This window comes from Microcebus murinus, chromosome 6 (genome assembly GCF_040939455.1).
Source record: "Microcebus murinus isolate Inina chromosome 6, M.murinus_Inina_mat1.0, whole genome shotgun sequence".
Classification (NCBI taxonomy): Eukaryota; Metazoa; Chordata; class Mammalia; order Primates; family Cheirogaleidae; genus Microcebus; species Microcebus murinus.
In genome coordinates, this window is record NC_134109.1 from 1,380,887 (window position 1) to 1,407,186 (window position 26,300).

Sequence of the window (26,300 nt, forward strand, 5' to 3'; positions counted from 1 at the left end):
AATAAGTGAAATTATGTCCCTGTTTGCATATAGCATGATCTTATACATGGAAAAACCTGAATACTCAACCAAATAAATTTTAGGACTGATAAATGAATTGAGTGAAATTGCAGGATACAAAATCAAGATACACAAACCAGTAGCATTTCTATAAACAAACAACGTACTAGGTGAAAAAAATATAAAGAAGTCAATCCCATTTGCAATAAGTACAAACAAAATATAATACCTAGAAATAAATTTAATGGAAAAGATGAAAGACCTCTACAGAGAAAACTACAAAACACTGATAAAAGAAATTGAAGAGGATACATACAAATGAAAAGACGTCCAATGCTCATGGATCAGAAGAACTGATATTGTTAAAATGATCATACTACTCAAAACTATCTGGAAATTCAATGCAATCTTTACCAAAATCCCAATCACATATTTCCAAGATATAGGAAAGAAATTCTAAAATTTGCATGGAACCAGAGAAGACCTCAAATAGCCAAAGAAATCCTGACCAAGAAGAACAGACCTGGCAGCATCACACTGCAGTGCTATTTAATGGTCTACACTCAAGCCTTTACAGTCCAGGCACTTTTTGAAAAACCTTTGTCCTCATTTGAGGAGCTTTCTTGTCAGGTTTTTGTGTTTGTTTTCGTGGGTATTTACCTCATTCCACCCCCAAGCTTTGCAGGTAGACAGATGAGATTCAAAAGGCGGTTCTAAGGTGGTTATTGTGTGTTCTAAGGCGGTTATTGTACTGGAATAATTGGTTTGCAGTCATAAGTCACACTTTTCCACTAACGAGGAGAGGGCGGCAGTCGATAAGAGAAGCTAAAGTTCAGTTAGATGAATTCCTTGATCAGAAATTTTACCTTTGCATTTTGTTGCTTTTTATCCTGAAAATAACTTGGAGATGCTCCTGGTTTATCCATCCACTTCTTGATTCCTTGGAGTGCACCCACTGTTTCGCTTTAGGAAAAAACCAAAGAATTATTACAGAAGTCTATATTTTGCAGCTACCCATTTTTAAGAAGTACATTCTCCAAATTAAACAATTTATACACACACACACAGAGTACAAAACTATATAAACCAAACAGCGTGGTGCTGGCATAGAAATAGACATATAGACCAATAGAACAGAACAGAGAACCCAGATGTTAATCCACATATCTACAACCAACTGATTTTTGAAACAAGTGCCAAGAACATTTACTGGGGAAAGGACATTCTCTTCAATAAATGATGCTAGGAAAACTGGATGTCCACATGGAGAAGAATGCAACTAGATTCCACCTCATATTCTATGCAAAAATCAACTGAAAATGGATTCAAGACCTAAATGTAATACCCAAAACTATGAAACTATCACTAGAAATCACTAGAGGAAACACCTTAGGATATTGGTCTGTGAGAAGATTCTGTGAATAAGATCTCAAAAGCACAGGGAAATAAAAGCAAAAATACACAAATGTGACTACATCAAACTAAAAAGCTTCTGCACAGCAAAAGAAGCAATCAAAGTTTCCTGCAGAATGGAAGAAAATATTTTGAAATTATGCACCTGACAAGGGGTTCGTATTTAAAATTTACCAGGAACTCAAACAGCTCAACAGCAAACAACCAAACAAATAATCTCATTATGAAGTGGGTAAAAGATCTGCATAAACATTTTTCTAAAGAAGATATACAGATGCCCAAGAAGCATATGAAAAAAATGGTCAACATCACCAATCAACAGGGAAATGAAAATAAAACCACAATGAGGTATCATCGCATCCTAGTTGAAATGGCTATTATCAAAGAGACAAACAGTAACAAATGCTAGTGAGGATTCAAAGAAAAGAAAGGAACTCACGCACTTTTGGTGGGCATGTAAAATAGTGCGACCACTATGGAGAATGGTATGGAGTTTTCTCAAAAATCTACAAATAAAACTACACTATGATACAGATACCCCACTACTGAGCATTTATCCAAAGGAAATATCCAAAGGAAATATCCAGTATATCGAGAGAATCTGTAGTCTTTTGTCTATTGTGACATTACTCACAATAGGCATGATATGAAAGCAACCCCAAGTGTTCATCAGTGGCTGAATGGATAAAGAAAAGGCAGTGTGTGCCCCTAATGGAATACTCTTCAGCCACAAAAAGAATAAAATCCTGTCCTTCATGTCAACATGAGTGGAGCTGGAGGACGTTAGGTTAAGTGAAATTAGCAAAGAACAGAAAGATAAACATTGCACGTTCTCTCTCATATGTGCAAGCGACAAAAAGCTGATCTTGTGGAAGTCAAAGAGAAACCAGAGTATACTAGAGGCTGGAAATGGTGGGAGGATGTGGGGACTAGAGCGAGGTTTGTTAAAGGAGCAAAAAAGTCACAGCTAGAAAGGAGCAGTAGGTTCTAGTGTTCTACAGCACTTGGCACGGCTGTCGATAATACGGATAACAGGAATACAGTTTATAGTTTCTCATAGTCAGAAGGAGGACATCGAATGCACCCAATACACAGAAATGGTAAATGTTTGAGAACACGAGCATGCTAATTTCCACCTTCCAACCACTGTGCGTTTCATAAATCGAAATCACAGTATGGACACCATAATTCAGTTACAAATAAAACAGGACAGAGAACGTGGTGTGTATGCACGGTGGAATGTTATCAATCCATCGAAAACAATGAACTATTGTCCCTTGCAGCAGCAAGGGTGGCGCTGGGGACATCGTGTTACGCGAAGCCAGCCGGCATGAAAGGACAAGTGTCACACGTTCTCCCTCACGTGGGAGCTAGCAAAGTGACTCTCCTGGAGGAAGAGAGTGCAACGGTGGCTCCCAGAGTGTGGGAAGGAGGGAGGAGGCAGGAAGGGAAGTTTGTCGGTGGGAACGAACACTCCGGTGCAGAACAGGACGAAGCCCGGTGCTTGGTTGGGCAGTGGGGAGACTGCAGGTAACAGAGATGTATTCACCACTGGAAACAGCCAGGCGTGAACTGGAACGTTCCCAACACAAAGAGAAAACAAAAGTTTAGCGATTGCCAAATAAATGTTAGCGTGGGAAGGATTTCAAAACTACCCTAGTTTGATCGTTGTACGTTGTATACATGTATCAAAACATCACATGTACCTGCAAAGTACGTACAACTATTACATATCAATTCTTAAAAAGGCTCCAATTAGTGGATTTAACAAGAACCCCCTTCCACGGTTGATGTCCCTCTAAGTAAGTTTTTCTTCCATGGAGCCCAGCTATCTTTGTCGTATCATGGGTTGACCCCAATTTCTCTCCCCTGTTGTTGCCACAGACGCGACACGTGTCTCAGCAGTCCGGAATCCAGTTGTCCTTGCCATGGTGACAAGCGAGAAATACTTTTATCTTAAAACTGGTTGGAATTTGAACTTGAAGCCTTCCAATTTTATATTCCATGTTAAATATCTGTGAACATAATCGCACCTCAAACAAGCAAAATGCGGCCTGCATGCCATGTGGGTCAGGAGCGTGCGCGGTGCAAGTTTCCCTTTTCTGCGTAGCCAGTCACCGCCGACCCCGAGGCTCAGAGGAACAGGCGTTCGCCAGCTGCCAGCTCTTCAGGTCAGAAATCAGTGTGGGTCCTGTGTGTGTGGCCTCCAGGTCCCAGCCCTCCTGGGCTGCTTCTAGAGGCTCTGAGAAGAACCCACATCTCAGCTCCTCCAGGCTGGTGGCAGAATTCGGAGCCTTGGGATGGTAGGACTCTCTCCGGCTGCCAGGCGGGGGCACTCTCAGCCCCTGGATGCCAGGGTCTGTGGGGCGCGGTGTCAACGCCATTACAAGTTGGCGCCTGTTTCCGGCTTTGCCTAGAGCAGCTAACAAGTTCAGCGCACGCATAATTGTCGGTTGCCCTGTGGCGCGAGAATGCAAACAAAGGGTCCTGATATGGGCTAATGCTTTGGTGGCTCGACAGTTGAGCGGCCTATCGCAGCTTAGGGGTTGTACTTCTGGGGTATATAGCAGCTTGCACGCTGCCGGGCTGGGTCTTCCGCATCATGTAAGTCTAAAGGGAACCCCATTAAAGCACGGTCAGAAGAACTCTGGTTGCCGCGTCTTCCTTGCTGGCGAGGCGGGCGCGACAAGTGGTGCCGAAACCCGGGGCCTCGTGCAACTTTGAAGCACCAGCGGAGACGACCTCAACAGAGGTGAGTTCAGAACTGACGTGTGGGACGGCCAAAACTCCCCTGCTTCCAAAAAATGGGTAATATTCTGCTGCGGCGCTTTTTGTGGCCTATTATCATAAAATGCCTGTATGATGAGACTTCAGGCCCGCGCGTAGCAGCTAGCCAAAGTGCACTGAGTGACTTGCAAGAAGCAAGCTCAGAGAGAAGCAGTAAGGGAAGTACCGCGGTAAAAGGTGGAAAAAAGGAATATAGAGCTCAAAAAAGGAAAATGCAGGGAGGGAAAGCGCAGCCCGACCTGCAAAGGGAGAAAGAAAGAAGAAAGGGGAGAGAAAGAAAGAAGAAAAGGGAGAGAAAGAAGGAGAAAAGGGAGAGAAAGAAGAAAGGAGAAAAGGGAGAGGTAGAAGAAAAGGGAGAGGTAGAAGAAAAGGGAGAGAAAGAAGAAAAGGGAGAGAAAGAAATGTAAAAGTACCAGGAATAAAAATAACAAAGGAAAGGACAGGACAGAAGACAGAGGAGATAGCCTTTTTCTGTCAGAATTTAAAAAATTAAATATTTCTGAAGATGATTCCTCTTCTTCCTCTTCTCTTACTTCCTCAAGTTCAGGGGAGGAGGCGGGGGAGAAACTAAAAAAGAAAGAGGAACCGGTTTTTCAGGAAGCGGCAGGTTGTGAGCGGTACCGCCCACCTCCGCATGCCCCGCCTTGGGAAGGGCTGGGTTTTTCTTGGGGGCTGCTCGCCGCTGGGGATCCTCTGCCCATACCCTGGAATACAGAGGAGCCAGTGTGGGTGCCCCAGTGGCCCTTACCCTCTGAAAAGTTACTCGCTGCCCATAATCTAGTGCAAGAGCAGCTTACTCTTGGGCATCTTGAACCCTCTCAATCTCCTTGGAATACTCCTATTTTTGTGATTAAGAAAAGGTCTGGTAAATGGAGACTGTTGCATGACCTTAGAGCGATTAATGCCCAGATGCAGCTTATGGGGCCTGTTCAAAGAGGACTGCCCCTTCTCTCAGCTTTGCCTAAACATTGGAGTCTAATTATCTTGGACATTAAAGACTGTTTTTTCTCTATTCCCTTGCACCCTCAAGATAAAAGCAAATTTGCATTCACGCTTCCTTCCATAAACCATGAGCAGCCTGATGCAAGATATCAATGGCAGGTTTTGCCTCAGGGCATGGCTAACAGTCCCACTATGTGCCAACTTTATGTGGCCTCAGCTATCCAGCCAGTTAGGCAGAAGTTTTCAAAGGTAAAAATTATACACTATATGGATGATATTCTCTTGTGTCATTGTGATAATGGCGTACTTCGCCAAGCTTATGCGTCTCTCCAGGCTCACTTAAGGGAAAAGGGCTTACTGGTCGCTCCAGAAAAGGTGCAAGAGGGAGAAGTAGGTGCGTTTCTTGGTAGTAGCATTCTCCCTGACAAAATTGTGCCTCAAAGACTGTCCATCCGAAGAGATGCCTTAAAAACATTAAACGATTTTCAAAAACTGCTAGGGGATATCAATTGGCTTCGACCTTTCCTATGTCTTACCACAGCAGAACTGAAGCCATTATTTCAGATTCTAGAGGGAGACTCACACATCACGTCTCCTAGAACTTTGACTCCTGAGGCCCTAAAGGCTCTTCATAAGGTAGAAGAAGCCATTCAAAAGGCGCAACTAGTGCGCATTCAACACCATAATCCTTTCTTCCTCTGTGTACTCCCTTCTCCCACGCTCCCTACGGCAGTGCTTTGGCAGAATGGTCCACTTTTATGGGTGCATCCTCAAGCCTCTCCAGGAAAGGTGATTGGCCATTATCCTACCTGTGTAGCCGAGATAGCTTTAAAGGGTATTAGTTTGGCTGTGTCCCATTTTGGACGTCACCCTGATAGCCTGATTTGTCCATATACTGCCAATCAGGTAAACACCTTATGTGCCAATCTTGATGCATGGGCCATATTGAGATGCACCTTCCCAGGGAGCATTGACAACCATTATCCCAAACATGCCTTGTTGCAGTTTGCAATGCGGAACGAGCTTATTTTCCCAAGAGTAACTTCACTGTTACCTTTGGTTAATGCCTTGGATGTGTATACCGATGGCTCTAAGACGGGTATTGGGAGCTATGTCATTCAGGACAAGGTGTATACCAAACAGTTTAACTATTCTTCTCCTCAGCTAGTAGAGTGTGCCGTAGTCGGTCTGGTTCTCAGTACCATCACTGAACCTATCAACATCATCTCAGACTCCTTTTATGTGGTCAACGCAGTTAAACAGTTAGAGAACTCCTTTCACATTCTTGCCAAGAGTACTGTCTTTTCTGTATTTACAGAAATTAAGAATACTATTCAAAATAGGAAAAACCCATTTTCCATTCAGCATATCAGAGCTCATTCCTTGTTACCTGGACCTATGGCTGCGGGAAATGCTATGGCAGATCACGCCACTCGCGCCCTCTGGGTGTCTGATGGCTACGCCGCCGCCATAGACTTTCATAAACTTTATCATGTGCCAGCTGAAACCTTATGACTTAAGTTCAGCATCACACGTGCAGATGCTCGTGAGATTGTACTGCAATGTCCAAGTTGTGCTCCTTATCGCACTGTTGTTCATACGGGCGTAAATCCTAGGGGTTTGCGTCCTCTACAACTGTGGCAAATGGATGTAACTCATGTCCCATCCTTTGGAAAGCTTCAGTATGTTCACGTGTCTGTTGACACGTGCTCAGGCGTCCTTCATGCCACGCCTCTGGCTGGAGAAAAGGCAAGTTACGTTATCATTCACTGCCTAGAAGCTTGGGCAGCCTGGGGTAAGCCCCAGGTTATTAAGACAGATAATGGCCCGGCTTATACCTCAAAATCTTTTCAGCAGTTTTGCACTCGCTTGGGTGTGGAGCACCATACAACCCTCAAGCGCAAGGCATCGTGGAACGTGCTCACGGCACGCTCAAAATGTACTTACAAAAACAAAACAGGGGAGATGCCCTACAGCTAGGGCTATCACCCAAAGGACGCCTTTCCTTTGCTCTCTTTACTTTAAATTTTTTAAATTTAGATGTCAAAGGACGTTCGGCAGCAGACAGGCATGTCATGCCTGCTCCGCCACAGAAAGAATTAGTGAAGTGGAAAAATGTGTTGTCTAATCTATGGAAAGGCCCGGATCCAGTGTTAATGAGATCCAGGGGAGCTATTTGTATTTTTCCACAGGACCAGGACAATCCCATCTGGGTGCCCACGCGGCTGACCAGAACGGTGCAGCAGCCTCCAGAGCAGCATGAAGACGTGCTGGCTACTCCTCCTGACGACAGCATGGATGATCGCGAGAATGGCAGCGGAGCCACGCTGGAGGATCCTGTCAGTGCTTCCCCTGCCGATGCCTGTGACACATAACTCACCAATTTTCCCTCGCTTCTTTTCTACTAATGTTTCCTTGGGCACTGCGTACATGCCGTTGGACACGTAGAGTAGTAAACTGGAGGAAAATAGATCCTTCTCCTTAAAGGAGACTTTGTGTTTTGTGTGGGGTTAACGGAAGCTGCACGGACTTGGCCCCCCTGTCCATTGGTGGCTGGGGGTATGGCAGGGAATGCTAGTTTCGCATGGAATCTTAGCGACTCTTTTGAAGGTTCTGTGAGGGTGATTGCGGGAGGGCGAAACTCGACCTTTGCCCCTACACCTGTCTGTGTTTGGCCCCCGTTTATCTGGGTGGTATCCACGGAAAAACCCTCTGGTACACATGTGAACTGTTCCTCTAATACGTGCAATTATACATTGTGTTAGAATGCCATGTCTCACCCCTCTGCCATTGTTACCTGCTTGCCTAGATACATTCCTGTTTCTGTTGAAGCTCCTAGCTCTATGACTCTGTTTCGGTCTTGCAGCCACGGACCATGTGGTATTGGCACAGACATTTGCTGCGCTTAAACTGAGACAGTCTGCACAGGTGTGGTTGACCATGCTATAAGGTTAGCCTAGTTTTGGGTTGCACCCGCTCCTACCCCCAGGTATTTTAGCAGACATGGCCTTTGTACTCTGAGGGGTCTCTCCCATTGCACCAAATAAGGCATGTCTCCTATCCCACAGCCAGCCTTTGCACACCTCCGAGTTGTGCTCATTGCACGAGGATAGGTGGTTGCTGGTGAAAGTGAGGCTCTGCAACCTTGATCGCACGGTCGAAGGATGGTGCTGAACGGTTGCTCAGCTCTCATTAAATTAATAAAACAGGGGGAGATGTGGGGCGCGGTGTCAACGCCATTACAAGTTGGCGCCTGTTTCCGGCTTTGCCTAGAGCAGCTAACAAGTTCAGCGCACGCATAATTGTCGGTTGCCCTGTGGCGCGAGAATGCAAACAAAGGGTCCTGATATGGGCTAATGCTTTGGTGGCTCGACAGTTGAGCGGCCTATCGCAGCTTAGGGGTTGTACTTCTGGGGTATATAGCAGCTTGCACGCTGCCGGGCTGGGTCTTCCGCATCATGTAAGTCTAAAGGGAACCCCATTAAAGCACGGTCAGAAGAACTCTGGTTGCCGCGTCTTCCTTGCTGGCGAGGCGGGCGCGACAAGGGTCCTGCTCTCTGCACTTGGGACCTGGCGCCTGCGAGTCTCCTCTGAGTCACCCTTTCCTTTCCTGGAAGGTGTCCTCTGGGTGCAGCTGAGTAGGGCCACAGCCAGCTCCCGCAGGAGGCTTTTAAGGTCTAGCCATGCCCTTCACTCTCACACTGCCCCGCCTCTGGCAGCACAGGCTTGCGGTGTCTCTGCTGATCTAAAACTCTCTAGGAGGGCCAGGATTAGCCGGATCATGCCAAAGTCAAATACACAGACCCTTTAGGAAAAGCCCTCCCCTCTCGCTGGCCCCTGCTGCGCCGGCCCAGGGGCAGCAAACTTGAGCTTCCCGGGGGCCCCTGGTGGGGCGGGGGCAGTTCCAGACACACCTTCATTGGCCTCTGCCTGAGAGGTTCCTGAGACCGAGAACTTTGGCATTTCGGCCCCACTAATCACCTCCTAAAGGAATTTTACTTGAAGCCTTAACCTGGAATGCTGTGGCATTGGGGATTAAGTTTCAGCGTGAATTTTGGGAGGGCGCGACCTTCAGACACAGCACTCCGCCCCTGGTTCCCCCGAATTCATGCACTTCTCACCTGTGAAATACATTCGTTCTGCATCAACAGTCCCCAGAGCCCCAGCTCATTCCAGCATTGACTCAAAAGTCTAAAGCCTCACATACATCACCTCCATCAGATAGGTGCGAGACGCAAGGCATGGGTCACCTGGAGACAAATTTCCCCTCCATCTTGCGCTTGCAAATCACACAGGTGCGACAGGCGCAGCGGACACTCCAGTTCCAGGAGAAAGAGGCAGGAGAGAGGAGTGGTAGGTCCCACCTCAGTCCAAAACGCAACGGGGCAAAGAGCATGGCGTCTGGAGCTTGACCACCGTCTTGTTGGACTGCACCAACCACCTCTGGTCACGCTGGGGTGAGTGCCGGACCCCACCCCATGGCAAGCCCTGCCCCCGCGGCTCCACTAGGTGCAGCCCACACAGGGCTCCGGCCCTGCGAGGCTGGTGGTGCATGCTGACGGCTCAGTAGTCCGCCGTCTGGGGCGTCGCTCCGCCTGTGGCCGTCCGGCCTCCGCAGCTCACACACTGCACAGCGCAGGCTTAGCCCCGCCGGGACATCTTCCGGGCCACAGCCTGCACCCTCCAGTGCGTGTCCCCAGGTGCTCCCTGGCCGGCTTGAACCAGGGCTCAGGAGGCAGAGGAGTGCGGGGCCAGGAAGCAGGCAGCAGAAAACGCAGGCGGCCCCGAACGGTGATCTCTAGGGCCACAGAGGCTCGCCGGGGCCCTCTCCTGGAACTGTTCTGTCCTGAAGGCCCCGGCACGCTGGGGCTGTGGTGGGAGTGGCGGCCTCGCAGCTCTCCAAAGGGCTTTCGGAGTCACTGCACAGCCGCGCCGCCTCCTTAGCAGGCGTCCACTCGGCTACACGCGTGCCGTTCTCTTTTGCACACACCTTTCGAACTTTCACAGCATGGCCAGGCTGGGAATTCCCCAAATCTTTAAGTTCTGCTTGCCATTTGGTGGTAAGTTTCCTCTGTAATTCGCTCTCTTCTCCCAGGTTACCACAAGCTGTGGAGAGGAGCCATGAGCACCCTGAGCCCGTTGCTTAGAGATTTCTTGCACCGGATGTCCTGTGCATGCCTCTAAAGTCCTGTCTTCCCCCAAGCAGCAGGACGCGGGCACAGCTCAGCCACGCTCCTGCCGCGGCATCGCGAGGGCGGCCTTTCCCGCAGCCCAGTAAGGCGTCTCCCCGTCACCCCGCACTCCTCGGAACGGCCTTCGCCGCCGCGTTTCTGCCGGCATTCTGACCAAGACACTTAGGCGGAGGCCGAGGCTGCCCTTGGTCCGAGGACTCCTCAGAATGACCCTGGGGCTTGGCTCACGGCGGTCCAGGCTCTCCAGAGTGGACCTCGATCCTCCCAGCCCTGACCCATGGCCCGGATCCAAAACCGCGTCCACCTTCTCAAGTTTCTGCTCTGGCAACACCTCTTCCTGGCATCATCGTCTGCCTCAGCCTGTCCCGCTACTGGGACAGAACACCTAAGACTGGGCCGTTTCTAAGGAACGTGAATTTGTTTTCCACACCTCGTGATGCTGGAAGTCCCGCAGCAAAATGCCGGAAGGTTCAGCTCCTGGCGAGGCGCAGTCTCTGCTTCCACCATGGTGCCCTGGGGCCGACGCCTCCAGAGAGGAACAGCGAGTCCTTGTCTGGAGGGCACGGGAGGGCTGAGCTTGGCCCCCTGAGCCTTTTATAAGGCTCTAATCCATTTGGCAGCCCGAGCTCAATCCCCTCCTACATGCTGTGCTGGGGATCAGGTTTCAAGGTGAGGTTTGGAGGGTGCCCAAACATCAAGCCACGGCTGCCACCAGGTTGGCGCTCATCTGTTAAGCAGCCAAACATATTTGTTCGTGATAAAAAACAAAGTTCTTTTCTGTCTGCGTAATCATTACTACGCTTCATATTAAGTGTGTATAAATTAGGATGGATGAGGGAGCAGCCACGGACTAACTCGGCCCCCTTCAGCGGCTGCTGGAGTGCGAGTAGGTGAAGCGTCGGCCGCCGAACCTGCCCCAGCTCCCCAGGGCAAACTGCGCCAGGGTGGGCGTTGGATGCTGGGCCCAGGCGCATTGGAGCCCCCGACTCTGCACTTACACCCCCTGTCCGCAACCACAGCAGCAGCTCAACAGGAGGGGCAGCGGGAGCAAATTATTCCAGGTATTTCGTAGTGTTCTTCACCAGAGCTGGCACGCCTGTCTGACTCCATGGGAGGTTCCCCACCTCATCAGAACAACGAATGCGAGCAGCACGTCCCCCAAGTTGTAGATCGTGCTGCAGTTAGAGTTACTGTGTTCTGCCTCCTTCCACCTGGGTGCCTTATAGAACGTGGGGCAAAAGGGAGACCCTTAAAGTGAGCTCAGGGAGAAAGTCGGCACTAACATTTGGGAACATGTTATTTTCTACGATGGGGAATTTTACTTCTCTGTTCTTTTCCCAACTTTAAACAGAAACTATACTGTTTTCCAGAGAAACGGACAGACATAGCTTGCAGAAGCTCAAAGGTTTTCTTGACCCAGTTGATCGTCACTAATCACCAAGGAACTCGCCACTTAGTTTCCTGCACGCTGGACTTCAGTGTCAGACAGCACTTATGTCTGCCACACAGGTAACCGGCCGCGGGCCTGTCTCTCCACGCAGTCCCTCAAATGCTTATTTGTACACCTTTTTGTGTGTCTGTCTCTCCTCCTAAGCAGCAAGCATCATGTATATCGTATTTCCCATTTCATCTCCAGTGTTTGGAACTTGGTAGGTATTTACTAAATACTTAAATAACTTTTGGATTTCATCTGCCATCTCTCTAAAATTATTTCCAAATTACAATCCTAGTTTTCTTAAATGCCAAAATATTCACGGAGTGCAAATGTTTCTGTGTTTTGTTTTTTGCTTTTTTATGTTTGTTTGGTTTTTTATTTTTTTATTTGTTTTGAGACAGAGTCTCACTCTGTCACCCAGGCTAGAGTCCTGTGGCATCAGCCTAGCTCACCGCAACCTCAAACCCCTGGGCTCAAGCGACCCTCCCTCCTCGGCCTCCCAAGTGCTGGGACTACGGGCATGCGCCCCCATGCCTGGCTCAGGGATTGCTCTTGTAATGCTCGAGCCATGGCTATCGGTGTGCCCATCTCCCAGATATTGTCCGCTGTACTCTAGGTGGAGAGAAAGGCAAATCACGGTCATGCACAGCGATGTCCTTAGACTGCACTGAACCAAAGCTAAAGCAAACGCATTCCACGTTGACGGGTCGGCATTTTGATTCTATTTTCTGTGCAAGCAGTAGAGGGGAGGTGAGAATGTCCGACTGTCACAGTGTTAGAGGAGACAGGAGCCCAATGTATGAGGACGCCGCAGTCACGGAAAGGCAGGACAGGAAGGGTCTGCTGCGGGACGGCTGGGATTGGAAGACAAAGAGTGACACGCAGCAGCCACGGCGACGCTGCTGTGGGCACGGGAGTGCAAGCGCAGAGCCTGCGTCTGCAAACTGAAAGAGAAGAATTCACCGTGTGGAGCGCTGGCATCTTTCCTTGTGCTCATTACCTGGCAGCGAATGTTTTTCTCCCCCCATAAACAACCATGAAATGAGAGAAAGTATGTGAAATGTCTGTTCTCAGACACTGGGCACAAGTACAGGGTCCCCTGGGGTCTCCTGCTGAGGACTGCCCAGTGCCTGCGTCTGAGGGAAGTGCCCAAGCACCGCAGGAAGGCGAGGCGGGAGCCAGGCGCGGCGCCCCCGTCACTCTCGGGTCCTCACGGATGTTCTCGGAGCCTGCGGTGCAGTGCTGGGCAGACACCCACCCTGCTCCAAGTGCGGAGCTGGTGACCCTGAACCGAACCTCAGTGCAAAACCAAAGCATGAAACTGCTTCCAGAGACTTGACCTGCAAGCCCAATAAGACGTCGGAGTTCATAAGAATAAAAACATTCAACGCCCGAAAAGGTGAAATGCACAGTCTACCTGCGCACGCCGGGGAAGTGGGAGGTGTGACCCCTGCTACCGGGAAACGTTGACCTGCAGACACAGGCCAAGAAGGTGTTGCTGCGTGGGCAGCAGAATTCACAGGCGGCGACGTTGCTGAGGACGGGGCGGCTGTGTGTTGTGCACTCAGAGACGAGGGACAGGACTGCACGTGGTGAGTGGAGACGCAGCCTGCTCCCCTCCCCCTGCCCCTTCCAGGTGAGCCCTCACAGACAAGACCCCCTCCCCCTCCCGCCACCCAGCTGACAGCATGTCCTGGCCCACCACTGCCACGCCCTGTGACTGTTACTGTCCCCGGGTCGCCCAGGTAACCAGCCCGGGCGGGAGGCTGGGGCCTGAGGAGGCCCTTTGTTCCCTGTCAGAGCCTCCCTGGGGGGAAGTGGCCCCAGCAGCCGGTTCAGACCTGGCTTCCCTGAGGACACTCCGTCTCACCACTCTCTTTGCATGAATCCCCCGGAGCTGGGCCGTGAGGCCGGCAGGGGGCCAGGTGCCCTCAGGGTCTCCCTCGTGCTGCTCGGGCTCTGGGCACTCCTGGCTTCGGTCCAGGGCTCTCAGGGCCGTCCCTCCTGGCGCTATGTGTCCTCCGAGGTGGTGATTCCGAGGAAGGAGACACACCGTGGCAAAGGCTTCCAGGTGCCAGGCTGGCTCTCCTACAGCCTGCGTTTTGGGGGCCGGAGGCACGTCATCCACCTGCGGCCCAAGAAACTTCTTCAGCCCAGACACCTGCTGGTGATGACGCAGGATGACCAAGGAGCCTTGCAGATGGACTACCCCTACATCCCTACAGATTGCCACTACCTCGGCTACCTGGAGGAGATTCCTCTCTCCATGGTCACTGTTGACACGTGCTACGGGGGCCTGGACGGGGTCATGAAGCTGGATGACCTTGCCTATGAGATCAAGCCCCTCAAGGACTCCCGCAGCTTCGAACACGTTGTTTCCGAGATCGTGGCCGACCACAATGCGACAGGACCTATGTACAAACTGGGACTCAAGGAGGACGTGGACACCCTGTTCTCCGAGGTGAACCCCAGTGCGGCTCCCCGGACCTCTCCTTGGGTCTATGCCTCACATGAGTCCAGCGTCAGAGCCCAAGTCCTGTTTTCCTTGTCCATGTATCGTGTATTCGGTAACATCACGAAGTGTACGAATTGGATAGTGTCGATGTCCAGTCTAGCCGACACCTTCCTTCAAGCTCTCGATTCAAGCTTCTTCCTTTATCTCATAACCATATATAGCCAGAGAGATCCAGCCGCCATGAATGACTATAGGCTTCCAGGAAGCCCAATGCACAACTATTATGTAACAGAATTTTATAGGAGGATGACTCTTTCGGGCGCCGTGCTGCTCATTAAAGAGGGTCCCCAGGACAGCGCCGTGGACCCCCCGCAGTACAGCTTGTGCAGCCAAAATAGCCTGCTGTATACTGGCTATCTAGACAGACACTATTTCTTGATAGCTGTGGTAGTGTGCAATAAACTTATGAGGAATTACGGTATGTATTATGATCATGTAGGGTGTGGTTGCCTCAGAAGAACTTTCTGCATAATGGAGAGATACCCTGGGCTGACAGATTCATTCAGTAACTGCTCCTATGTCCATTTCCAGCATATCTCTTTAGGAGGGAGAGGGAAATGTGTCTTCCACCCACCTGTACAGTCTTTTAATAGAAGCGAGGCAGAGGTTCGTTGTGGCAACTACATAGTGGAGGAGACAGAGGAGTGTGACTGTGGCTCTCTGAAGCAGTGCTACACCACCCAGTGCTGTCAAATGAACTGCAGGCTCACGTCCAGAAGCACTTGCCATGTAGGAGAATGCTGCACGAACTGCAGCTACTCTGCTCCTGGAACTCTCTGCAGACCTATCCTGAATATATGCGATCTTCCAGAGTACTGTACCGGGGGAGCCGCATCCTGCCCCACAAACACTTATATGCAAGACGGAACCCCATGCACCGAAGAGGGCTACTGCTACCAAGGGAATTGCACTGACCGCAGTGTGCACTGCAAGGAAATCTTTGGTGTCAGTGCGGTGAACGCTCCGGAGGCCTGCTACAGCATAAACACAGGAAGAACCCGATTCGGACATTGTTCCAGAATCTACTATGAGGTGGCGTTCACAGCTTGTGCTGCAAAGGACCAGATGTGTGGGAGGCTGCAGTGCGCCAATGTCACCCATCTTCCCCGACTTCAGGAACACGTTTCCTTCCATCAATCCGTCATATCAGGCTTCCAGTGCTTTGGGCTGGACTCGCACCGTGGGACGAGAACAACGGATGCTGGGCAAGTGAAGACCGGCTCTATCTGTAGCCCTGGAAAGTTCTGTAATAACAGTGTGTGCGACGGGACTGTGGCTGACCTGCAATACGACTGTGCCCCTCAGAAGTGCAATCGCCGAGGTGTTTGCAACAACAGAAGGAACTGCCACTGCCACGTGGGCTGGGAGCCACCACAGTGCGAGAAACGAGGTTTTGGTGGGAGTGTAGACAGCGGACGCCCTCCAAGAAAAATGCGAGCAATTCAACAAAGTGAGGTGTCATTAATCTATTTGAGACTGGCCTTTGGTCGTATTTATATCTTGATAGCTGTATTGCTCTTTGGGGTGGCCACAGGTGCACGAACTGTTACGACTACCAAAGTTGAAGAAAAGACGTTTACAGCCTGAGCCCACAAGAAACAAGCCTCCTGCCAAACCCTTGTAAAATTATAGGCACTATGGTCGGAACATCTAGGAAAGACAGTTGCTACAAGGGATGGCCACGCTCACGTCCACATGTCTTGCAGTCTGCAGGAGACTCAGGGGTCTTCTCACATCATAGGAGCAAGGGAGGCGTCGGCTTCTGTCACACGTTCTCTTTTTAGCTGGCTGGCGCTCACTCTGAAATAAAGCTTCAAAACCAGATGTTGGCGTCTTCTACCTCTTTTTATAGGCCGTTAGGAGCCCAAACTGAGCTTGAGCCTGTGACCAGGAGAGGTGACCTGAGTCAACTACTGGGTCCTGACCTGAGGTCACTGGTCCCAGAATTAATCGAAGTTGCCACCAGCTCCTTGAAGGGCACATCCCTGGCGTTTCTCCACAGTGTGCACCTGAGCAATGAGCTTTTCCTCATTCTCCAGGTAATCTGTCCTTCTAAAACCCAAAGTGGGTTTAGGCCAATCCAGGGCTGCTCCCTGCCAAAGCTGCCTGTTCCTCACTGGGGTGGCTGTGGGCTTTGGGGTGAGGGGCACGTGGGCCCAGACACCCCACTGAGCAAGAGCTGTGCCCTCCTGGAGCCCACATTCTCCTGGCGGGAAACTGAGATTGTGGGGCTGAACGGTGCATCCAAGGAAGTTCAGTCAGAAAAATAAATAGGCAGAAGTGCCCAGCAGGGTCTGTGGCATTGAGCGGGAGTTCCGTGAACGTCCGTTCCTCCCTCCCTTCCTCACGCCCCATTTCAGTGACGTGAGAATGCAGGTACACTGAGTCACTTGCAACGAATAACAGAAGCCAGGCTTTCAGAAGAGTAGGCAGATGCCCCGTGTATCCAAATACATTAAAAATTATTTCATAAAATAAAGTGCAATTTATGAAAATAATTGCATCAGTAAATAAATTATTTTTATATTAAAATTTTAAATGATATCTGTTTTTTTCATTGCGATGAAGACACATCATTTAAAATTTTTTTCCGAATCATTAAAATTTTTATTAAAGGAAAACAAAGCTAGACGTTTAGCACATCGTTTAAAATTTAAAAGACAAAGCCCACAAACCTAAGAAATTGCACTCCCCATTCCCCACTCAGAAAACGGCTTAGTCTACAGTGAGACTGATTTCAGCCTTTCTGTGAACACATGCACAGTTAACACTGTACTTCTTTTGTACGCTGTTTAGAGACCTCCCACCGCTTCTCCAACACACCCTGCTGTCCCGTCTTCCACCCTTCTCCTAAACCCCATCCAGCCCACATTTCAGATGCTGCTGCTCCACTCCTGTGCCTCTCTCCGCGTGTTTCCTCGCTTCCTGAGAGAATGGGAATGGGACACTGAAAAGTGAGCCCAGGGAATAAGGTGTGCAGGCCTGCCCCGTCCTGGGGCCGTGGCCCTGTGTACCCAGCACCACCCCTGCCAGCTGAACACACCTTCCCCGCAGCCCAGCAGCCCTGGCGTGGGGCCCGGGGCGCCTCCCTCCGGCATTGTGGCCCCGAGGGGCCCCGGACCCCCACCTGCTGCCCCAAAGAGCCCCAGCGCACGGCGTCCCCACCCCATGCCAGGGCCTGCGCCGCTGTCCCCTCCCCACACCTCACGCAGGCGGGGCCGCAGGGACACTGCTCAGGGGCAGAGGTGCAGAGGGAAGGGAGGCGAAGATGGCTTCTGTTGAAGAAGTATTACAGGTATGTGGAGCGTCAATAGCCGACGCTGTGTAAACCTTAAGGGTGACGCGTAGTTTAACAAAGCAGAACTAATACAATTCACACTGAAGTCAGGTAAACACAACGCAGAACACCAAAAACACCAGTCAGCACTTCACCCAAACAAACCAAGCCCCGTTAATCTCCGGGAATGGTGTTTGGAGGACGTCCACACCCTGGTCCACGAGGTCTGCGCACGGCGGCACCTGCGGTCAGGACTGTCCTCCTGCCTCGCCTGTCCTCTCCCGCACACTGGGTGAGCTGCGTAGGCCGGGTCGCAGGCTGTGCAGGGTCTCTCAGCCCGAGGGCGTGGAGCAGCACCGCTGTGCCTGTGCCCGCCTGTGGGTGAGAAGACAGCACCGGAGGGGTTCCCTGTGGACGGGGCGGAGAGACGGCCAGCGGCCAGGCTCCGGGCTCCGGGCTCCAATTCCGGGCAGGGCCCTGGCCGGGAATGACCGGACCGCCCAGGGCGTGAGGCCAGGCTACAGTCTGTGCCCCTCAGGGCTCAAGGCCACGGGGCCATCCTGGTTCTCCACTGCGCAGCCTCAAGTACCGCGGCTCCCTTCCCTGTCCCCCTCTGGCGGGGACGAGCCCAGCCCCAGCGCCTGCACACCCCACGTGCTCCCGCTGCGCCCCTGCGCCCTGCGCATCTCTCCTGGGCACCGTCCACCAGGGCAGCCGCCTTCTCCTCTGCTTTGCCTGATCTGCTGTGAACCCACCTGCTGTGACTGCTGTTCCGCGTCCCGTCGGATTTCTATGTTAGGGATTCTGATATTCCATCACACAGCTGTTCTCTTCATCATAAATGTCTCATTTCATGCTCCCTGATTTCAGGCTCAGGACCTGCTAAGCTGAGGGCCCTTCCCGCTCTGTTTTCCTCTCCTTGCGTTCCTGTGCGTGGTCTCACAGCCTGTCTCCTGCTGTGACTGATAGTCTCCTCTCCTCTCCTCTCCTCTCCTCTCCTCTCCTCTCCTCTCCTCTCCTCTCCTCTCCTCTCCTCTCCCCTCCCCTCCCCTCCCCTCCCCTCCCCTCCCCTCCCCTCCCCTCCCCTCCCCTCCCCTCCCCTCCCCTCCTCTCCTCTCCTCTCCCCTCCCCTCCTCTCCTCTCGTCTGAGGAGAAGGAGAGAGGAGTTTGGTGAATTTGCTGGCAGATGAGGAGGACAGAGACTCCCGTCTGAAATGCCGTCGTCCCAGCGATGAGAAGAAATGCAGAGAATTGAAGGGAGGCCCTGCTGCTCCGGGCCACAGCTCTTCCGAGCCGCTGACGGTTCTGGGGGTTCCTCCGACGCACAGCGGCCCTCGGCGCTGTGTGCCCAGGGAGGGCGCTGCCAGCACCCGCGACCCTCAGGTCACCAAGTCCACCGGGTCCGGTCCTGGAGACACGGGTCACCAGCTTCCCACTGAAGGGTCCACGCGAGGAAGTTCACGGGTGACCACAGGACATCGTGCCGTGGCTCCGGGTGCAGGTGGCAGGAAGCAAAGATTCCCCCGGGGGGCAGTGCCACGGAGTAGCCAAACACGGTGCTACCTGGAGCTGTCCCGCCGTCTCTGCCGCTGTCTGTCCATGGCGTCCAGCAGCAGCACGTATGAGGCATCGGGGTGCTCGCGCTTTGGCCTCGAGTCCCAGCCAGAGATTGGGGGACCCTCTCTGAGCACACAGCCACGGTGCAGGCGCCGTCTCTCTCTCTGCCTCTCTCCCCGCCTCCCCAGAACGTGCAGCACCCAGCCGAGCCCAGCCCCAGGGCCCTGTCCCAGCAACCTGGCAAGGAGCTCTAGCTGGGTCTGCACATGCTGCCAGGACAGAACCCACTGGGCACTCGGCGGGGCCTCAGGGCCGGGGCCTCCTTCCGGCCGCTTGCTGGGCTGACACAAGGGCAGCCTGAGATACGGCGACGCCCCCCCGTAACTGGACTCCGTGGGGTGGTCTCGGATCTCTGCCAGTGTCTACAGGCCTCCCCCAGGGCCACCCTGGACGTCCCAGGCCTCCAGGCCCTGCCGCCCCGCCCAGCAGTGGGATTGGGGCAGGGCTGCGTCCCTGTGGTACACAGCGGGGTACCTATCGGACCACAGCACCACAGAGCCCATCAAACACTGTGCCTGGCAGGGTGGCCACAGCCCTCTCCCCCGGCGCCACCCCAGGACTGTGCTCGGGGCCTCAGCTCCAGGCGTGCGGCGGTCACGGGCAGCGCAGCTGCGACCCACCGTGCGGAGCAGCAGCCACGGCAGAGAGCAGGACCCTCCCCACCGCCCCCCACAGGGCCGGGTCCCCACCCAGGCCGCTGCCCGTGAAGCCCACAGTGGATCGGGCATCAGGGAAAGGCACCCCACTTGTCACCACTCGTCAGAGGGCCACGCCCCTGAGGAACACAGGTGGGACCACGCGTGGGTGAGGAGGGGCGGGCGCCTGCCCATGTGTCCTGGGTCCTTTCCAAACAGAAGACGCTCCTGGGATGGGCAGGGCTGGCCACGGCTCCCAGCACCCAGCCTCCTGTGAGTCCTGCCTGTCCCCACCTCACCAGGGGAAGCCGGCCGAGGACCCCGAGTCACAGCAAGTCAAAGAACCTTCCAGAAACCCTGTCTGCCTGCCCTCGGGCCGGCCCTCATGGAGATCGCTGTGGGACGTGGATCTGCATCAGGACGGCAACGGTGGACAAGCTCGGCCGCTCACGGCCGGATCGGCTCCTCCCAGACTCGGGAAAGGGGTCCTCAGGCTGCCTGGGTCTGCCCCAAGGCAGCTTTCTGGGGAGGCTGGGCTCCAGCCCTGCACAAGGACGTCACCAGACCAGCTCCGTGTCAGGGTACCCGGACGCCGGGCCCGGCCTGGCCCTCGAGGGAGAGGCCCCCACACTCAGGGCTTTTTGTGAAGGGCCACCCCACCGTGTGGGTACGGCTACTACCACGGTGACAGGCCCCCCGGCAAACACCTGGCTGCCCACTCTGGGCTCGGCACCTCCACCGGAGCCCCAGGGTCTGAGCACAGCCAGCTTCGCCCACGGGCTCCAGCCTGCACAGCGTCTCCCGCCCACTGGGACTCAGCAGGGCTCTGGGTGGCCACAGTGACCCCACGGCCACCCCTGCCTCCTCCCCAACAGCCGCCTACACTGCCAGCACCGCCGGAGGGCGCGCCCTTGTTCCCAGCACCGCCTCCCGAAGGCCTAGGCCCTCATCCTGGGAGAGTCCGGGAGGCAGCGGCCCCCGAGCCCCAACAGGCAGGACTGCCAGAGACCCTCCCCGCTGGGAGACGACCCAGACCCTCCGGGCCTCGGGGGCAGCCCCCTCAGCCGCCACTCGGGAAATGCCTGCTCGAGTCACCCCACCTGACACCCCAAGGCAAAGACGTCTTCACCGAGCCCCGGCCTGAAGAGCAGGACGGCAGAGTTCCTGGGAGGAGGCGGCGCTGCATCCCAGCCTGACCCTGACCTATGGCTCGTCCTGCTCCTCCCTGTCCCCAAGCCCCAGGAGGCCGCAGGGACCTGTCTCCAGGAGAGACCTTGCACAGTCGGGGCCCCGTGGGCTTCTGGACCTCGCTGACTCCCGGAAGCTCCTCCTGCTGCCCCCGCCCAGCCCAGGGGCAGTTATTGTCACGGAGCCTCAGGCTGTGGTCCACATAACTACGGGGACCACAGTGGTTCCGCCTGAGGACTGAACTCTAATTTTTTGCTAAAAACTCCTTCCTAAGGAGGCCAGCTGGGTTAGGCTGGCAAATGGTAAGGAGGCCAGCAGGGTCAGGCTGACAAATGGTAAATTGCCACTAAGCGGCTTTTGTTAACCAAACGAAGCAGTGGTTTACTTCCTGACCTGATTCTGGTATGACATTAACTTCACCTAAAAGATAAGAAGCCCCTGTCTTAACTCAAGCTTCCTGGCAGATGCCTATCATAAATCTAAAATGTCTTAACTGAGCATCCTAGCAGGTGCCTATTCTTAAATTTAAAGCATCTTAAAACATCCTAGCAGGCGCCTATTGTAAATTTAAAATGTCCTCCTGTCTGGACCTCCCAGAGTGCCCACAACCTTATCTTAAACTAAGCATATCCTTTCTGGTCTTCTAGATAAAGTCTAACCCTCTCAGCCAATTGCCAGCCAAAGAATCTTTCAACCCACCTATAACCTGTAAGCCCCCCCTTGGAGATGTCCCACCTTTTTGGGCCAAACCAATGTGTGCCTCTCATGTATTGATTTGTGACCTTGCCTGTAACCTTTGTCTCTCTGAAAATGTATAAAACTGAACTGTAACCCAGCTACAGCGAGCCCACTTGCTCAAGGCTTCTTGAGAGTGGCTCCGGGTCATGGTCCTCAAATTTGGCTCAGAATAAACTTCTTTCAAATATTTCAGGGCTTGGATTTTTTCCGTCCACAATTTTGGCGTAGTCGGCAGGATGTCAGAGAAGACTCGGGACCCCCGAAGGAGTGGCCCCAACCCGGAGCTAAGGTACCAGCACGGCCCATTGAAGCCCTTCAGACTTCGAGCCGCTCCTCTGGCGGGAACCGGTATGTCCTCCTGAGATCCGGACCTCCCGCTCTTGGTCGAAGGTCCCGGGTTATTCTGAGCTGTCTGTTCTCTTCCTAGGAATTGTTGTTTGGGATCCTAATTTGATGTGAAAGTGCACTCTGAAGGCTTTCTCTGCTGCCTTTTTCCTCTCGAAGACCAATTTCGATTGGCTTGTCTGCATATTTGCGTAAGGAACCCAACTGTCCTATTCCTAGACGAATGAGAGACTGAGTTTCTCAGCTCCGAAGAGAAGGGGCAGCTTACTCCTCCCAGACCTAAGGCAGCCCTGGGTGACCAGAGCCCAGATTGGGAGTTGCCTGGGGCGATTCCCCGAGGCGCGAGTAGCCCCACAGGGAACCCCCCAACAAATTAATTTAAGAAAGGCTCGTCCAGGTAACGGGCATAAGTTTTGAGCCCTCTCAGAGGTACTAGACCCCCCGAAGAGAGAAACTGGGACACTTAAGAGGGTGGGACCCCGACTTAGTGGTGAAACACTGAGGAGCCCCACCCACAAGCAGCACACTCTGATCCACTACACCAAACCCTAGACCACAGTTCGGTTCCTTCTTAAAAAAAAAAAAATGGGAAACAAATTATGTAAAAATGAGGAAAGGCAAGAAGAACGACCTCCTTCAGGCACCCCAGCTGGTTTTATGTTTGATAATTATGGCACCTCTACTTGCAAGTATTTGTATAAATGGGAAGATCTTACTAAAGATGACCTAGGTCTGAGGTTTCCAAAATGGGGAACATTCGATATTCCCAAATTGGTTTTCTTGCGCGCTAAACTAGAGAAACTAGGTTCTCGAATTAAGGAAAATGAATGGGAATCATACTATTGCTGGCACTTGGAATCGTCCAAAAGAGGGAATGATAAACTTGCCTCCCTCCAGGAAGTTAATAAGAAAATACTTGAGACTGTCTCAGAATTAAAGAAACGAGCAGAAGCCGCTTCTGAAATCAGGAATGCTCCAAAAATTGTCTCTCCTTCTGCTCCCCCTAACCCTCTGTTCTCTGAATTTCCTTATCCTGATGATTTCATTTTCCCCCCTCCTTCCCCTATTCCTTGGCCTCAAGCTGTACAAGGATCGGAAATAGCTAGAGAAGAAGATAAAATAGTTGTTGCTTCCTTTAAAATAAAACCCACTGGGAGAGGGGACCCTAATATATTGTATACACCCTGGACCAAGACAGAGTTAAAGGCTCTGGTGTCTGGGTTCCCTGATCCAACTCAAGACCCCCTCGGGTTCGCCAGAGAATTCCGATTAACACTTAAGACCTGTGATCCAGGTTTCTCTGACCTGTATCAGCTAATCGAGTTACTAGTCCCCAAAAACAAAGCTGAGGAATGGTTCAGGGTAGCAGGTTGGAAACAACCTTTAGAAGATTTTGATAAAATAGATGCAAATGGAAGGGGAAAATGCAGGGAGCTCTGTGACCGCCTCTGTGAAAACTTACCACAGATTTTCCCTAAAGTTATAGATTGGGCAAAAGTGCAACAAGGTAAAATACGCCCAAATGGAACCATACCTGACTTTTATACCAGGTTTGAAAAAACATTCAAGCAATATTCAGGGATACCTCCTGAAAATTTTGAGCATGGTAAAAGTGACACTTTACTAAATTCTGGATTTGTACAAGGCTTAGACGACGAGAGTTAGTGACCTTGGTAAAGAGAAATGATGTGGCCTGGGCTTCTCTGCCCACTAGCAGCCTGGTCATCCTAGCCGACCAGTTGTCACAAACAATAGTTAAGAAGCAAAAGGAAACGGCCTCCAAGATTATGAGTTTACAGCTAAAGCAACTTAGTAACCAAGTCAAAAGGTCGGAGGGGTTCCGTCCCCTGCAGAGATCGCAGCTGGCCACAGAGGAAGTGATTAGTTATTACTGCAAAAAGAAGGGACACCTTAAGAAGGATTGTAAGAAACTTAAATGGGTGCTTGCACAAAAGGAGCAGAAGGCCTTAGAGGGAGGCACCAAAGGAACTTTAAAACCAGAATAGGGAGGCTCCGAGGGAATAGAGAGGGTTTTCCCCTTACTTCTAACAAACACTCTAGGGGAGATAGAAATATCCATAAATGGGGAAGACACCAGAGCCCTTGTGGACACGGGTGCCACGCTGTCAGTCCTCAACCCTACCTTAATTAAAAACCCTCTCCCTCGCAGTAAAGTAAAAATTCAAATGGTAGGGGTTTCAAACTCCCCAATTGTTGCCTTTAAATCTGATCCCCTCCAATTCCAAATGGGAGAGCTTATAGGACAGCATGTTTTCCTTTAGTAGATTGTTAGAGGCAAGGACTCTCAAAGACCCTCAACTCCCCTATGACTCGTCCTACACACGGACTTCGCCCTGGAAAATTCCAGCTATAGCTCCGAGAAGAATGCATCCCATGACGTGCTGACCACGGGATGCTCCAGGGAGTGCTGACTGCAATTGTTCCCGACCACCTGCCAGGTTGGAGATGAGTAACCAGTCAAAAACAGGATACCGATAAGACGCTGATTGGGGCTAATTAACCCAGACCCAAGCCTCATCGTCGCCACTCTATTTTTTTGTTTCTACTTCCTTGTTTCTGTATGCTTATAAAACCTACTAAGAATCTAAGTAAAGCAGACCTTGACAATCATTCGCTTGGTCTCGTTTCTTTCTCTCGCCCATCTCTTTCAGGCACGGTCCCCCTCGCCCCCGCGAGTAACAGAAGGTCCCGCGGGCCGGGACAAGTGGCGCCCAACGTGGGGCTCGAGGTACGGACCTTTGTCGGGTGACGCCACGGAGCGCTCTTAGGCCGAAGGAAACCCTACAGAGACCCTCGTTCTGCCGCTCACAGAGTCGACGGTCTGGTGAGTAAATTTTTACATTGTCACCCCATCGAGATGGGCCATTCATTGTCTAAAGAGGCCATTTTTATTAAGGATCTCAAGGCCTCACTCAGAGAGAGAGGAATTAGAGTTAAGAAAAAAGACTTAGTAAAGTTTTTTGTGGTCATTGATCGTGCTTGTCCTTGGTTTATTATTGGTGGACCTGAGATTCACCCACACAAATGGCAAAAAGTAGGTAGAGATTTAAGAAAAAAGACTTAGTAACGTTTTTTGTGTTCATTGATCGTGCTTGTCCTTGGTTTATTATTGGTGGACCTGAGATTCACCCACACAAATGGCAAAAAGTAGGTAGAGATTTAAACGATTTATTTCTAAATCAGGGCCCAGATGCTGTCCCTGTATCTGTTTTTTCGTACTGGGGACTAATCAGAGATATTGTTGAAGGGGCAGATTCAGACCCCAATAAAAAGCAGCTGCTCTCAGTAGCAAAATTCTGCCTCCGACCCGTGTCTCGGTCTGCTTTGAGAACTTCTTTAGAGGCGACCAGAGAGTCAGCTTCTCCTAATGATCCTGAGAGACCAACATGCCCTTCCCCTTGTCCTATTCAATTTCAGTCGGCCTCGGGGAACAGCCGACAAGAGGATCCCCAGCCCCTAGACTCCTCCGAGCGACCACAGGGAGCACAGGAGTGGACTTGTGTGCCTCCTCCGACACAATATTAAAACCTGAAGATGGTGTTCAAATTTTGCCTACTGGATCATTTGGACCCCCACCGGCTAATATGTTCTTTTTTATTCTGGGCCGAGCCTCCTCTACTCTTGCAGGGCTCATAGTCCACCCCTCCATAGTAGATAGTGACTTTACCGGGGAGATTAACATCTTAGCCAGCGCGCTTACCGGCCCTGTGTGTGTCTCTAAGGGACAGCGTTTAGCTCAGGCGTTGCCCTTGCCCCTTAATACATCCTTCCCAGCCATCGCCTCTAACCGAGGTGCTCCCTGCCCTGGCTCTTCTGATCTCTATTGGGTCCAAGCTATCACCAAAAAACGACCCACCCTGTGGTTAACGTTAGATGGTAAACTTTTTGAAGGCCTTCTTGATTCTGGCACCGATTCCACAGTTATTGCCCAGGACGCCTGGCCTCAATCATGGCCACTGCAGCCTTCACTTACACACTTACAAGGTATAGGACAGTCTAATAATACTCTCCAGAGCTCAAAAATTTTAACATGGGAAGACCCTGAGGGAAACAAAGGCACCACCCAACACTTTGTAGTCCCAAACCTGCCTGTTAACTTATGGGGGCGCGATATCCTTGCACAAATGAATGTCATTATGTGCAGCCCCAATGAAGTTGTAGCCAGCCAAATGCTTAAACAGGGATTCCTCCCAGG

At 51.9% G+C, this 26,300-nt stretch overlaps 2 long non-coding RNA genes and 1 gene segment (V, D, J or C); 2 read left to right on the top strand and 1 right to left on the bottom strand.

Annotated features, from left to right (window-relative positions):
• Positions 1–4,696, top strand: part of LOC105861105 (uncharacterized) — a 23,181-nt gene extending 18,485 nt beyond the window's left edge. Inside the window, exon 3 of the long non-coding RNA XR_002223447.2 lies at positions 3,298–4,696. This is a non-coding gene — a long non-coding RNA (uncharacterized LOC105861105). The remainder of the gene's footprint in view (positions 1–3,297) is intronic.
• Positions 1–10,443, bottom strand: part of LOC142871357 (uncharacterized) — a 25,121-nt gene extending 14,678 nt beyond the window's left edge. The window contains exons 1-2 of the long non-coding RNA XR_012919602.1: positions 9,393–10,443; positions 867–963 (exon numbers count right to left, since the gene is read on the bottom strand). This is a non-coding gene — a long non-coding RNA (uncharacterized LOC142871357). The remainder of the gene's footprint in view (positions 1–866; positions 964–9,392) is intronic.
• The window catches only part of LOC105861104 (immunoglobulin heavy constant mu-like), a 701,862-nt gene that overhangs the window by 618,770 nt on the left and 56,792 nt on the right, over positions 1–26,300 (top strand).